This window comes from Carassius auratus, unplaced genomic scaffold (assembly GCF_003368295.1).
Source record: "Carassius auratus strain Wakin unplaced genomic scaffold, ASM336829v1 scaf_tig00214327, whole genome shotgun sequence".
Lineage (NCBI taxonomy): Eukaryota > Metazoa > Chordata > Actinopteri > Cypriniformes > Cyprinidae > Carassius > Carassius auratus.
This window is the reverse complement of record NW_020527617.1, coordinates 995333-1004860: the sequence shown is the minus strand read 5'-3', so window position 1 is coordinate 1004860 and position 9528 is coordinate 995333. Positions and strand designations below refer to the sequence as shown.

General features: G+C 39.4%; 1 protein-coding gene across 1 annotated transcript in view; it reads left to right on the top strand.

Annotated features, from left to right (window-relative positions):
* Positions 1-231: 231 nt before the first annotated feature.
* The window catches only part of LOC113091827 (ataxin-1-like), an 82504-nt gene continuing 73207 nt past the window's right edge, over positions 232-9528 (top strand). The window contains exon 1 of the mRNA XM_026257466.1: positions 232-653. The gene's annotated coding sequence lies outside the window, so the exon portion shown is untranslated. The remainder of the gene's footprint in view (positions 654-9528) is intronic.

Genomic DNA, 9528 nt, shown 5'->3' with positions numbered 1-9528 from the left:
TCCAAAAGAATCCACAGCGTCTATCTTTTCACGTTAATGCAGAGGGTAAACCCCGGTCTGGAACTTTGAATGAGTGGAGCGGAGTGACAGAGCGCCATGGCTCATAGCGTTCTATAATCACTTGGCTCGAACTCCAATCCGGAATCTCCATTCCCTGTTGCTGTTCTGAGCGAAGGATACAAACTGTGCAGTTTCCCAGTGATATTGGACCAAATGGCAGCTCTCCCGGAACGGTGCTGTTTATATCAGATTACAGAAACGAACTGACATGTATTATTAAACTTTAAAACTCACCATCTGTATATAGAGCCTAAAACGTCATTATGTTTTTCTATGCTTTTAATGGAACAACCTCCAATCTCTTCTCTTTAACTGGGCCGGCCAACTGCTCCATATTTGGATTACACTTTTACACACACACACACACACACACACTCTTACGCACGCCTCCACACACTCACTCCCTCCGTCACACACACTCACTCACTCACTCACTGGAGGTGGGGGGACGGAGAGATAGAGCTATTAGCTCGGGCTGCAGCAGACATCATTGTACGAGCGGAAGGGAGACGATTCCACCGGCAGTGCGCGAGAACGCACGGAGCCCTGGCAACACGGAGAGCCTCGCGCTTCCCTGCCCGTTATACCGTACAGTAAGTCCGTGCATCTAATTTACCAGCACAAAACTGTCTTTTGGATTTGCTTGCGATCTGGGGAAAATGGCTGGGAACTAAAGAACGCAGGAGGAACAGAGTGTGACGTTTATTAAAAAAAAAACCTTTGTAAATATTTACTGTGACAATTGCACTAATTATTATGTCAACCTGTCTGCGGTAGACCGGGCGAGATGCTCAAGATGTGCTGTTTGTCATCTCGATAAAAAATTATATAACTACTTTGAAGTAGCGCACGGGAAGCGGGGCGGTTACTCGCGAGCTGTAAGCCCGAGCAGGGAGCGCTCTCGCCGGGGCTGAGTAACTGCGCCATCCCGCCTCCTTTTATCGCTCCAGATAGACTCATAAACATACATTTATCTGCGGATTATTGAACAGCCAGCTGTACTTTTTGGAGCAAACTGTCACTCGTCGTAGCTGTGCACACTTCTGCTGAGTCAACATTGTTGCTAGAAGCCTTTTGATGTGAAAACAATCGCGGAAGTGTCTGCTGTAGAGTTGCGACTTCACCCTTGTGCACCGTTTATTCAAGTGCATTTATCGCCGGTGTCTGTTTAATTGAGAATATCACGTACAAGTAGGCTACAACACTTTTAGTCTCCGCTTCACTGTCACTGTGTTTTAGACACTGGTTGTGTTTCAGTACATAATGAGCGCACCACATCGCATGGTTCCTAAAAGGCGGTGCGATTTGTTCAGCGCGTCCTGAACAGACTCCAGTAACGCTGTCTAGGTAGGCAGCCTTACTAGGATTAGAGACACAGCCATTGAGTGTATCCCGTCGTGATGTCACTCGGTTCATCCCGGCTGGTTATATAATGAGCTGTTGCTGTGTATATTTCATGTGTTTTGCAGGGCGGATGGGGGCTCCATGTATTGTGACCGACAAACAGTGCTAGGTTTTGTTGCTTTACTAAATAAACCGTGCAGTTTAGCGTTGATTTTGTAAACAGTTGGTTGAGACAGCCTTAAGTAGGTCTTAGGATCAGAGTATCATTATATCACGTACTATACTATACTGTCAACGTCTTCTGTACATTAATATACTACGCCTTGACTTTGTGCGCAGTTTAGAGCAGTTGCATTCTATACTATACTAAACTATATTTTGCAATATATATTACCTATATTACCATTTTACATGCGCAAATATTTATTGCACGTGTCATATGATGGCATATTTATTATTACACTTTATACTGCAATGCATACTATAGTATTCTATAATGCAGTATGCTACTATGATATACTACACTGTAAGATGTAACGTTGTTTTGACTTTTGATCCAAGGTGATTGTGCACAGATTCATGACTAATGGGGCAGTTGCATATACTGTACTATATATACTATACTTTAATGCACATATGACAGTACAGTATATATTACTATACTAATATAGTAATATATACTACAACTCCTGCCAGCACCGAGCCCTGAACCGGTGACCTTCGGGTAACTGGTCCAAGTCTCTAACCGTTAGGCCACAGCTGACCCCACTGTGAAAAGTACTGTAAGAATCTATAAGAAATAAGAAATGTACTATACCATGCTATGCATAGTTTATGCTTTTGAATGGACTTTATTGTGCACAGATTTATTGCTAATGACAGTTGTAGCATATTCTAATCTATATTATTCTATGCAACATATATAGCATTCATTTTTTTTGTTTATTGCATTATTTGCAGGTTACAGTTCATATGGTTTTTGCAGCAGAAGTGAAGTAAAACATTCCATGTGAAAACATCTTTACTCCCAAATGGCTGCTTGAAAAGAAAAAAAATCTCCATTGATTTAGTTTACTGAGGATATTTAATTCACTTTTAGACTTTGTATGTCCAGGGGTGGATTTTGTGATTTGGGGGCCCCAGGCAAAATATATGAATGGGGCCTTATGAATTTGCACACATTTACAAATTCAGCCTTGAGGTAGCTTTTTTGTTGTAATGCTTACTGCTGCATAATGGTGCCCCACAGTTGTGTCCAGTGTTTCTACATTTTTCATGTACATGTTTAAAGGCTTTATTTCATGTTGTAGAGCACAACAGCAATTGATTCACCGATTTCACAAAAAAGCAACTGGTTGCATGTCTGCGCTTTATGCGCATCTTCTAGATGAAAAGTATTTTAGGGAGCCCTTGGCTTTTGGGGGCCCAAGGCAGTTGCCTACCTTTGCCTAATGGGTAAGTCTGCATCTGTGTATGCCATAAAGAGGCACAGAAAGAAGATAGACATAGTGAGAAATCAAATTTACTGCATGAGACAAACTTTCATTAAATGTTGAAAGACCAGCATGTTCAAATAAAAAAAGGAGGATCATTTGCAGGGTCACCGTGCTACAGTTTCACCATGTTCTGCCAAGTATTGCTGCTGCATGCTCGGTTTTCATGCTTATTATTAGTGTACATTTACAAGGCTTTTGGATGATTAGGAAATCCTAGTGCTTTTATTGAAAATCCTGTTGTTTTGGAGAGCGTGTGGATTAGTGTTTCCCCTTTTTTGTGCAGTTGTAATACAAACAGTATGGCCTGCCCTTTGCAACCTGGGACCAAGCTGTTTGTTCTGATTATGCAGTGAATGTTTTATTTTTTTAGAGGGATTTGTGTGGTGGTGAATTGCTCAGTGCTATAACTCAGTAAGCAAATCTCTGTTTGATGGCCCCAGTACCACTTATTTTTAAATGCTAATGAGTAGTTATTAAGACACCGAGTATGGCCTAATTACAGGTGCTCTAGTGTGTCTGCTCATTTGTTCAGTTTACACATACACTTGCCGCTTGTGAAGTGCTCTATCTTGTTTCTCCTTAATAGATGCGCTGTTTAAACTACCAGAGTGTCAATGGAGTTGTGTTTGCTGAACCCAAATGAGCTTGTGACAGTTGCAGGCAAGGCTAACTCGACACGCTTGGGTGCCTGTGAAATACAGAAGGACACACCTCCACCTGCAGACAGTGCTTATATAATGCAGCTTTGATTGACAGGGAGAGTATCAGCCAATGGGTGAGGAGAGCCAGCTGGACCAGGAATTTGTGTACACATTGGAGGGGTGGAGCTTAAGTCAACCTGGTTTCACCCTTTGCTGGAAATTAAGTGTAAAGTTAGGCCTATCCAGGCAAGCTCTTAAAGGACACTCCCTCACAGGTATGCATGCATGAACTCAAGACCTGGGCCGCATTGTTCTGCAGCATAAAAGACAAATTCATGGTAGGCCAATTCTTTCTCTGAGCTCTAACTCTTCTGGCTATAGGTGCTTTTTTGTGAGTCTGTGAACGTGTTTGCACCTGGTATTGAAATCTGTCTCGGGTCATTTGATAGCAAGTGGCCATCTGTTGCTGTTTATACATCTTGCATGTTCCACATATACCTTCCAATTTAAATCTTGCATCATGTGATGTTTTGAAAAGTAGCATGCATGGAAAAATTGATAACAATAAGTTGTTTTCATTTAATTTAAAATCCTTGCTTTAGTGCACTGGTTGATTGACGGGTGAGGAGGCGGTCCTTCACTGCTCCCCAGGATGCTTCAGAATGGATTAGCATTTACACTACAAATGCGATGTATTCTCATGTGTTTTCTGAATGTGATGTGAGAGATCCGATTTACACCTGTATTTATCTCTGTCCACTTGTGATCAGATGCTAGTATCAGTATAAAAGGAGTCTACAGAAGTTCAGCGTCCTTTCGCAGTGTGAGAGTATGAGGTGGGGAGAGGGAGGCAAAGAATGGGAGTGGAACGGGTTTAATTGAGCAATGCTGTTTCCAGACCTTTATAGCCCTTTTCTTTCATCTCTCAGTACTATTCATTTGCTCTCCCTCCATGGGTGCAGTACACATCCCCAACCTGCTTTTGTACTGCAGCGCTCAAGAGCTTTTTTTGATATCGAGATATTAAAAAAAAAACATTCTTTTCTCCAATGAGTGGATATCAGCGTGCCGGCTGCTCGTCTTCCTCTAGACTCCCCGTGACGGCTTTATGTATAGCCTGAACTGAAGCTTTTTATTTTTCAGCTGAACAGTGCGATGAACTTGAACGTGCTTGAAACTGTTCATTGTTCAGTGAATGTGCTGATTTTTTTTTTCTTATTATTCTTCTTGTCAAAGTGTGGCGCTTCAGGATCATCAAGAAATTTCTTCATCCATCTAGAAGCATAGTTAAAAATAAAACCTTTACATAAATAAATCACATTCAAGCCTCCAGACTTCATGGTATATCCAGACTCTGCAGCTTGGAGAGTAACATGCACACCTGTGTTTTCTGGACAGCCAGAAGTGTTTTAAAATCCTGTTTGATTTCCTAATGTGGCCTTCGAGTCGTATATATTGTGATTTTGAGTTAAACTTAAAAAGCACATGAATGACCAAGCAAAGTCATTTTAAAAAGTGGGGAAATTCTTATTGATACCTGGCCCCTGCAAAATCAAATATTTCAGAAGGCTCCACAATATTGAAAAAAAACTGACATAATGTTTCTCTGCAATATATATTGTGATATGATTTATTTATTTATGTTTTGGCCAGATGACTCTATTTGGAATGAAAGCAGCATCCGCACTTGTCAGTCAGCTGATCTGAGGCTTTGTAGTGAAGATAGTCTCAGATATAGAAGCAATCGATGGCTGATGTTCTGAATGGCAGAGTGTGAATAGTGTAGCGGCTCTGTGTCAGTGTGGGGATCGATGACCCCTCTATGGGCTGTTGTCCTTCTCTGGAGTGGGGATCTGTATGCTGGTGCTCCCCCTGGGCTTATCCAGACAGTAGAGCCACTATTGATGGCACTCTTTCACCATGAAAGCAACCAAATAACAACAAAGCTTCACACTCATGTGCAGCTGGTTTAGAACATGATGAAAATCCTCGTCCTGTTACTGAAAGCCTTAAGTAGCATCCGTTTTTGGAGCATCCTTAAAGTGATAGTTCACCAGAAACTAAACCTTTAAGGATCCATATTTTTTTTTTCTTTAGTGGAGCAGAAAAGTAGATATTTAAGAGAATATTCATGCTGTTCTTTTCCATACATTGAAAGTGAATGGAAACAAAGATGCAAAAAAAAAAAAAAAAGGCATCATAAAATCATTATTAAAGACTTGTATACCGTAAACCAGTATCTTGAAATTCTTCTGAAGCTTACTGTGGTGAATAAATTGTAATTTACATCCGACCTTTCCTTGACTGCTATTGTCACCATTCTCTTTCACTGAATGGAAAAAGCAGCTTTGGCATTCTGCTAAACATATCTTTTTGTGTTTTATGACAGGTTTGGAACAACACAAAGGCTAATAAACTGTGACATCATTTTCATTTATAGATGAACTATACCTTTCTGTTGTCTGTTTTGCACTTTTGTGAATGTACAGAAGGTTGATGGTCTTAATATATCAGCCCTCAGGAAATCGACAGACTAAAAGCCTCATTCTCAACATATGCTTCAGAACATATGCTTTATTGAGGTACTGCACAAAGCTAGATAGACCTCTGTGCAATGTTAGTGTTCATTCATGTCTCTCCACCTTTTTATCCCCACAGATATGCCATATTCATATTTAATGGCATTCGCTATAGTGTGGCACTAGAATTGCTTTATTTGTAATGAGGAACTTGGTAGGGAAGCATTGCCTACCTATTTTTAGGCTCTTTACTGTCAGTATCATGTTTCTTTTCACTAGTAATTCTTTTAGTATGAAAATGACTAAATGATATAGCATTATGTGGCTGAATATCTCATCTCGGTTTTTTCCTTTCCATCTGATTTGTATTACATTTTCAAACTGCAATAAATTGTAGCTTGTTTTGAACTGTTCTGCATATAGTTCCCAAACAAAGGGCAGCTGGAATCATCTGACCAGCATGTTGTAACCCCTGAGGCAGGGAACACACAGATGAAGACAATGCTCAAGGAGGAAAGATGCCATCCTTTCTGATGCAGTTAATCAGATGAATAGGACCACCAAGCGTTCTTTAACCGCAGCACATACTTCTTGGAAGTGACCTCTGAGTAAGCATTCATGCATTACTACACTATCGACAATGGACCTTTTTTCCCCAATGTTTCACTAATGCGATGGTGAAATAAGACCCTTTTTTGGAATATTCCTAGGCACAATTCTAAAAGCTAAAAATGCATCTAAGGTGCAAATATTTTATTAAAACTTACATTTTGTTAATGTGCTTTGTATTTTAAATAGATTTTCTTTTTTTCAGATATTCTCAAGATGGAGAAATCTGTTGTATTCATTTGTCCTCCATCTTTCTGCCACTATTAGTAGATAGAGCAAATGCGTCCTGTATCTGCATATACACGTTGAAACAACATGAAAAAAATGTCTTAACTTATGGGATTTATGATAAGTTAGTTGTTCTGACTTTAAGAGGTTATTTGCAATGGAAATTCAGGAATTCAAATAATTTTGTCCTAAGAATGTTCTTTTTTTTTCTTTAGATTGTTCTAAAGGAATGTTTTTGTGAATACAAAATATATAACTTATTTAGTTCTTCAGAAGAAAATAACAGTTAAGAAGAACTGCAGTCTTCTGAATATTGTGTGAATCCGGCCCACTGAGCTAGGAATAAGGGAAGATGTCTCCACATAGCCAGGTGAGAGGGATGTAGTAGGACCTGCCATGCATCACGGGTCTCACAGCGCGTATCAGGATTGAATACTTCCAGCACAAAGGAGGGTATGCACCGGGAGAGGAATTCAATAACAGGAAAACTCTATGGATACAAACAATCTGTGGAATACCGAAATCCACCCTTACCACTGTTTTGTTTGGCATGATATAGTCATAGTTGTGCACGCTGTATTATTCAGGTGATGTGAAGTCCCTAGTAACTTCTCACCTTTGTAAATTTCATGGAAAGAGCACAGAGCTTCTGGGCAGGGTGCAGGGACTTTACTACAAGCTGTACTTAGTGCAGTTACAGTACATTGAAGGAATTTCCTGAAGTTAACGCTGGCCTTGAATCGACAAAGTGTGGTTTTGACAAAGGGGAAACGCACCAGAGAAAAACCAGGCTGAGAGAAAAAAAAATAATTAAATACTGCGTGCTGAGAAAAAAGAAGCTAAAGGCCGTCCCAGTTCCATCCCATTTCCCCTCTTAAGTGATCTCATTGGATTGGTGGAGATGTGCCAGTGTTTGGTGGGAGAGGCGCTCCCCTCCTCTAGTGGAGTTCTTTCTAGAGAGACTCTCAGAGAAGGTAGCCAGACAGGCATTCCTCACTCTCACATCTCTACTGCTCCATTTTTTTTTCCTTCTCCGTTTTCCATCATTGCCTCCAACAATGTGTGTCTGAGTCACCCGGAGGTGCTTAAAACATAAACGTGGGCACATTGAGAACATTTGAGTGTGTTCATTAGCGTCATACAGCACTCAAATCATTTGGAAAAGATCATAGAGTATTATTTAATGCCTGTTAGTTGTATTATAATAGTATCATCGGTCTGTTTTTCATTGACTGATGTTTTGATTAGTGGTGCTGTTTACTTTTTTTTTTTTTTACATTTTATAAAATAATGAACAAATAAAGAAAAACAAAAAAACTGTTAAATGCCACAAATGTACATTATATAGTACAGAGTATTAATAAAGTGATATCAGAATATATAAGTATAATATAATTATATAATTATATAATATACAATATTTATATAATAATATAAATATTAATGTATAATATTGAATGTTGCATATGCTGAAATTCAGATTTGCTGAAGTTTTAACATTTAATAAATTATTAGTATTTTTTTAAAGCTCAAATAAGTATTGAATGACTGAAAAAGTAAGTTCCATTTAAAGTACAGGAAAGAAACATGAAACATGTCCATTAAATATCCAATAAACATTTTATAAATAAAAAAAATCTTTAATATGGTATATGTTGTACAAACATAAAATAATCACTTCAAGGAGGGACACAAGCCAAATCTAGAGACCAAAATATCATAGTAACTTGAGGGTGTTCTTTCTTGACTTAAACAACCAATCAGCTAGCAATCTGAATAACACTTTAGCATTGTGGCAGCAACATTTGTCAAAAGTAAAAAAATCCAGTGCTCGCATTTCATATCATAGCTAAAAAGCCTGTCAATGATAATTCTGAAGGTTCTTGCTAAATAGGCCATCTCTTGCACAGAGTCAATAGCTGTCAGCGTGGTGCAGCAGCTTTGGGATGAGGAAGTTTGCAGGTTGAATGAGCAGCAGGCAGTGGACTGATGAGGCCTGACACAGATGAATGAGGTTAATCTGAAGGCCACCGTGTAAAACGGTATCCCAGGTGTCAGCAGTGACTGAGAATATTTACCATAAGCTACTGCACATGAAGTCCAAATATCTGTTTGCTTACTTTTCTCTTCTCGCAATGGTTACCCAACTGAAACTGCCATCTCAGAAACCATATAGAGAAGGAGGTCGCTATAGTACATGGCATGAGGCTGTTCGGCTGTCTGATGAGTCTTGTTACTGAAATGTCTGCAGATCCACACTTGTTACTTAATGCAGAATCAAAGAGGTCTGCTTGTCCCAGCATGCATTTTGATGCATGCCTGATTGATGCACTCTGTTTTAAAGGGATAGTTCACCCAAAAATGATATCTGCTTACCCCCAGGGCATCCAAGATGTAGGTGACTTTGTTTCCTCAGTAGAACACAGACTGAGATTTTTAACTCAAACTGTTGCAGTCTGTCAGTCTTATAATGGATGTGAATGGGAATCACGGCTAAAACATACAATACAACAAAAAAGAAATACACAAACAAAATCAAATTAAACCCTGTGGCTCGTGACAATAAATTGATGTGTAAAGACAAAACGATTGGTTTGTGCAAGAAACTGAACAATATTTATATAGTTGTTG